Source organism: Scyliorhinus canicula, chromosome 18, assembly GCF_902713615.1.
Source record: "Scyliorhinus canicula chromosome 18, sScyCan1.1, whole genome shotgun sequence".
Lineage (NCBI taxonomy): Eukaryota > Metazoa > Chordata > Chondrichthyes > Carcharhiniformes > Scyliorhinidae > Scyliorhinus > Scyliorhinus canicula.
Genome location: NC_052163.1, coordinates 30,372,408 through 30,378,827, shown reverse-complemented (window position 1 = coordinate 30,378,827; position 6,420 = coordinate 30,372,408). Strand labels below are relative to the sequence as shown.

At 50.3% G+C, this 6,420-nt stretch overlaps 1 pseudogene; it reads right to left on the bottom strand.

Moving 5' to 3' along the window:
• Nucleotides 1–387: 387 nt before the first annotated feature.
• Nucleotides 388–484, bottom strand: LOC119953800 (annotated as a pseudogene).
• Nucleotides 485–6,420: the final 5,936 nt, after the last annotated feature.

The window sequence follows — 6,420 nt, the reverse complement described above, 5'->3', positions numbered from 1 at the left end:
TTAACATTTTTTGGACACTAAGGGCAATTTAGCATGGCCAATCCACCTAACCCGCACGTCTTTGGACTGTGGGAGGGAACCGGAGCACCCGGAGGAAACGCACACAGACACGGGGAGAACGTGCAGAGTCCACGCACACAGTGACCCAAATCGGGAATCGAACCTGGGACCCTGGAGCTGTGCAGCAATTCTGCTAACTGCGGGCAGCACAGTGGTAGCACTGCTGCCTCACAGCGCCGAGGACCCGGGTTTGATTCCGGCTCTGGGTCACTGTCCGTGTGGAGGTTGCACATTCTCCCTGTGTCTGCGTGGGTCTCACCCCCGCAACCCAAAGATGTGCAGGGTAGGTGGATTGGCCACGCTAAATTGCTAAACTGTGCTAACCAGTGTGCTATCGTGCCGCCCTTTAATTTGCGTGTCATTCTTGCGCAGGGGCCATGCTAATCTCTGTGTCATTTAGTATGTGTGCTGCCAAAGCGAGCACTCCTCCTTCCGATGGCTAACCTACGAACCCACAACAATGTCACCAGAATTACAATTTACTGAATTAGAAATGCAGCCTAGACCTTTGTTCTGCCTGCTGGTGCTGCAATATGGTCTCAAATAGTGTGCATTTGTAAATATTTCACTCCTGCAGATTTCATCACATGACTCGCCCCGCACCCAGCCATTAGTGACGCGCTGCCTCCCTATGCATATTGGGAAGCAACAGGACTCATTACCAAATCGGATGATGCTTGGCTGTCAGGTTTTCAACATTTTTAGACCTGGTAAAGATAAATGTTTAACGAAAATAACAGGTTAAAAAAAAAAATCTTTTTTTGAATGTTCTGATGATTTGTCTCCAGGATTGCCTGCAGCACTGACCTGGAGACTCCAGGCCAATCATGGAGGGTTGGCAACCCTAGTCATGTTGAGAGAACTCTTCCCACATTTACGTTGTCACAACATGTGCAGGTTATTTGACAAAGAGTCATTCAGCCTCGAAACATTAGCTCCATTCTCTCTCCTCAGATGCTGTTAGACCTGCTGAGATTGTCCAGTATTTTCTGTTCTTCTTTCAGCTTCCGGCATCCGCAGTCACTTGCTTCTACCTGCAGCTTATTGGCCAACACTTGGGGGTCGTTCAGGAGGTTATTGATCATTTACAATATAAAACATTATTAGTGACAATGGATTGTATTTCAATTGAAAATTCTAATTTTGTTGTACTGTTTATCATTTGAATTCCAATGGGTGTGAAAATAACGTATACAGGTGCCAATTAAATGGTTCTTGGAAACAGTATCCAAAGACAACAGTGCAAAGTACAAGATAAGTCTGGCAGTGTCATGGTAACCATAAACAACAGTTAGTTTTGTGGAATGATTGGTCAACTTGTCTTATGGTCTTAACTCATTTTAACCGCAGCATATTTCAATTTGCAACTGCAACAAACAATTGGCCCAAGTTGCTTAAAACGGGCTTGAATAAAGGGGCTGGTTTAGCACAGTGGGCCAAATAGCTGGCTTGTAAAGCTGACCAAGGCCAGCAGCGCGGGTTCAATTCCCGTACCAGCCTCCCCGAACAGGCGTCAGAATGTGCGACTAGGGGCTTTTCACAGTAACTTCATTTGAAGCCTACTTGCAACAATAAGCGATTTTCATTTCATTTTTTATTTCAACTCCTGAGACACACGGTGGTGTATGAATCAGCTGTGCCAGCTATTTTAAAATGAGGGGCAACAAAGGTGTGTACGATAATAACCTCTGGATTGAGTGAAGATTGGTACCGAGAGAGAATCACTAACTGCATTCCCCATTCCTTTTCATAAAATGTATTTTATTCCAAACTTCTTCAGCTACAAAACATGGACAATCCGGTGAACATGTTCCCCACCTCACAATTCTACAGTTTATACAGGCTTTTCCCCATTTCCACGCCTCCTCCTGCGATGAACAGCTCCTCAAACATGGCCATGAACAGCCCCCACCTTGCCTCCACTGAACCCCTCCGTTCATATTTGATCTTTTCCAAATGATGAAAGTCATATAAGTCACCTAGCTAGGCCTCCATTCCAATAAGATCCTTCACCGGGCAACCAGAGGCAAAGGCCACGACTGGCCTTCCTCCCCTCCATCATCTCCGGCTTCTCTGATATCCCTAATATTTCCACCACCACCTCCTCGCCCACAATCTTTGTTAGTGAACACTCCCACGCAGTATGTCTCCAACTTCTCACAGCCCCAGAACATATGTTCGTGGTTTTCTGGTCTCTGCCCACAGTTCTCGGACTTGTGTGCCACTCCCTGGAAGAACCCACTTATTCTCGCCCACGTCACATGTATCCTGTGTACCCCCTTGAATTGTATCAGGCTCATCCTGGCACACCAAGGGGGTCTTGCTTACCCTGCATAGCGCCTCACTCCCCAATTTATCTCCCCTCCCAGCTCCCCCTCCCACTTCTCCTTATTCCTCACCACCTGTCCCCCCCCCCCCCCCCCCCCCCACCCCACTGTTCTCCCAGCCATCCATATATGTCTCCGAGCCTGCCCTCCCCTTCCATGTCCAGGAGCAGCAAACGCTCCAGAAGGGCATACTTCAGCAGCTTGGGGAACTCTTTCCAGACCTTCCGTGCAAAGTCCCTTATCTGTAAATATCTAAAGTCGCTTCCTTTCGGGAGCTCTACCATCTCCTTCAGTGCCTCCATTCTAGCAAACCTCTCTTCCTTTTTTTATAAATGCATTTTATTGCAAACATTTATCAAAACATGTCCGGCGTTGGAGGGGTTTTGGAAGGGGGTGGCGGGGACTTTGTCCAAGGTGGTCGGTTCCAGGGTAGAGCAGGGCTGGGGGCTCGCGATCTCTGGGGTAGCATCGGAGCCGGGAGTGCAGGAGGCGAGAGAGGCCGGTACCCTGGCCTTTGCGTCGCTAGTAGCCCGGCGTAGGATTCTCTTACAGTGGAGGGACGCGAAGCCCCGAGCCCGGAGGCCTGGATCAATGACATGGCCGGGTTCATCAGGCTGGAAAAGGTTAAGTTTGCCCTGAGGGGGTCGGTACAAGGGTTCTTCCGGCGGTGGCAGCCCTTTCTCGATTTCCTGGCGGAGAGGTAGAGGGTGGTCAGTCTCAGCAGCAACCCGGGGGGGGGGGGGGTTCGACATTTGTTAAGGGGGTTTGTTTTTGCGACGGTGTGTTTGCTATTTTTTTTCTTTCTTATATTGTTATTAGTTATTAATTTATTACTTTGTATTGAGGGGGATTTCTGTTTCTGTTTAGTTTTACACCGTGTTTACTTTAACTGTTGGGAGAAAATTTGTTGTTGAAAAATTTGAATAAAAATTATTTTAAAAAAAACATTTATCAAAACAGGTTACAGCGAATAAACACCCCAGGAAACATACTTCCCAACAATCACCTATACAGACTGCACAGATTTTTCCTCTTTCTCCCCCACGACGAACAATCTTCTCTAACCGCAGGAAGTCATACAGGTCACCCAACCAAACCGCTATCCCGGGTGACGATGCCGACCGCCACTCCAGCAAACTTCGCCGCCGTACAATCAGAGAGGTGACGGCCAAGACATCGGCATTCCTCCTCTCCATAAGCTCCGGCTTCTCTGAAACCCCAAATATCGCCACCAAAGGGTCAGGTTCCACCTCCTCCTCCACTATCCTGGCTAAGACTACGAACACTCCCGCCCAGAACCTTCCCAATTTTTCGCAACTCCAAGACATGTGCGTGTGATTCGCTGGCCCCCGCCCACGCCTCTCACATTCATCTGCTACCCCCTGAAAGAACCCACTCATTCTCGCCCAAGTCATATGCACCCTGTCCACCACCTTAAACTGTACCAGGCTCATCCTTGTACAAGAGGAGGTCCCGTTTACCCTACACAGTGCCTCACTCCATACTCCCCAATTGATCTCCCCTCACTCCGCTTCCCATTTCTCCTGGATCTTCACCACCCGCTCGCCTTCCTGCTCCCCCAGACATTTATATATATCCCCAATTCTTCCCTCCCCTTCCACATCCGGAAGCAGCAGTCACTCCAGCAGGGTGTATCCCGGCAACCTAGGGAACCCCCTCCAGACCTTTCGTGCAAAGTCCCTAACCTGCAGATACCTGAACTCACTCCCCCTCGGCAGCTCTACCCTCTCCCTTAGCTCCTCCAGACTGGCGAATCCTTCCTCCAAATACAAATCCCTCACCTTGACCAGCCCCACTTCCCTCCACCTCCTGTATACACTATCCATCCCCCTGGCCCAAACCCATGATTCTTGCACAGCGGCGTTTGCACCGACATCCCTTCCACCCTAAAATGCCTCCTCAACTGATTCCATCTCACTGTGGACTGGCACCACTGGGCTCTCTGTGGACTGCACCACTGGGCTGCAAACCTCCCTTCCAGGTACAGATCCCTCGCCCTCACCAGCCCCACTTCTCTCCACTTCCTGTACATACCATCTGCCCCCCCGCCTCCGTGGTTTTCACACAACAGCGTGAACACCAATATCCCCTCGACCCTAAAGTGCCTCCGCAGCTAGTTCCACACCATCACCGTGGACTGCACAACTGGGCTCTCCGTGTATCTCCTTGGCGCCAGTGGAATGCTGCCATCACCATATCCCTCAGGCTGGACCTACATGATTCTTGTTCCATCCTAACCCATTCTGCCCCCTCCCACCACCGCCTCACCTTCTCCACGTTCGCCGCCCAGTAATAATGTCACAAGTTTGGCAACACCAATCCTCCGCGGCCTCTGTAACAGGGCCCTTTTTACCCTTGGTACCTTCCCCGCCCACACAAACTCTGAAATAATCGTATCCACCTTCCGGAAAAAGGCCTTTGGTACAAAAAATGGAAGCGGCTGGAATATGAACAGGGGCCTTGGCAGGACATTCATCTTCACCACTTGGACCCTCCCTGCCAGAGTCAGATGCAGTGTGTCCCACCTCTTCAAATCCTCCCTAACCTCCTCCACCAGCTTTATTAAGTTCCATTTATGCAACGCTGCCACTCTCCCATTACTTGAGTCTGGCTACCTTGACTGGCAAACCCCCCGAAGCCGGCTCTACCACCCAAGTCATTCACCAGGAACACCTCACTTTTCCCAACGTTCAGCTTGTATCCTGATGAATCTCCAAACCTCTCTCATACCCCATAATCCTCCCCATGCTCTCCAGCAGGTCCAATACGGACAAAAACAGATCATCTGCATATAGCGACACCCGGTGCTCCCTGCTCCCCCTCCTAATCCCTTGCCACTCTGCTGGCCCCCAAAGGGCCATTGCCAGGTCCTGTTGCGAACAGCTGGGCGACGGCAGGCATCCCTGCCTTGTTCCCTGTGTAACCCAAAACTTCCTGAGCTCATATCGTTGGTCTGTACACTTGCCACCCGTGCCACATATGGCGCACCCACACCACAAACCTCGGCCCAAACCCGAACCTTCCCAGGACATCAAACAGGTACTGTCACTCCACCCGATCGAATGCCTTCTCCCCATCCATAGACACCACTATCCCCGGTACCTGTCCTCTCGAGATGGTCATAATCACGTTTAACAATCTCCTTTTGGACTGGAGAGTTACCTGCCCTTTATGAAACCTGTTTGGGGGGCAGCACGGTGGCACAGTGGTTAGCATTGCTGCCTACGGCGCTGAGGACCCGGGTTTGAATCCCGACCCTGGGTCACTGTCCATGTGGAGTCTCCATGTGGAGTTTGCACATTCTCCCCGTGTCTGTGTGGGTTTCACCCCCACAACCCAAAGATGTGCAGGATAGGTAGATTGAACACTCTAAATTGCCCCTTAATTGGACAAAATAATTGGGTACTCTAAATTTATAATTAAAAAAAAAGAAACCTGTTTGGTCCTATGTGGCCATCCCAGGGACACAAGCTTCCATCCTCCCCGCCACCAGCTTGGCCAGAACTTTTACATCTGTATTTAACAGTGATATGGGCCTGTACGACCCACATTCTGACAGGTCCTTCCCCTCGGTATTGTCTCCGGCAGCTGCCCCCTTCTCTAGTGCCTCACTGAATGCCCTCAGCAGATGTGGTGTCAGTTCCATTGTGAACTCCTTATTAAATTGCACCGGGTAACCATCCTGCCCTGGAGCCTTTCCCGACTTCATCCCCTTTATACTTTCCAATACCTCCCTCAGCCCTAAAGGCTCCTCTAGCGCTTGACTCTTCTCTTCCTCCAGCTGCGAGAACTCCATCCTGGCTGAAAACCGCCCCATGTACCCCTCTTCACTCCCACCGGTCCACCCTGTACAGTTCCTTATAGTATTCCCTAAACACCTAATTTATCTTCCCCGGTCCAGACACTGCCTCCCCTGTCTCTGTCCACATCCTCAAAATTTCCTATTCTTAAACGTTGATAATAAGTTGTCAAAAGTTTTTGCTGTGAGAATGGGTTGAAAGGGAAATTGGTG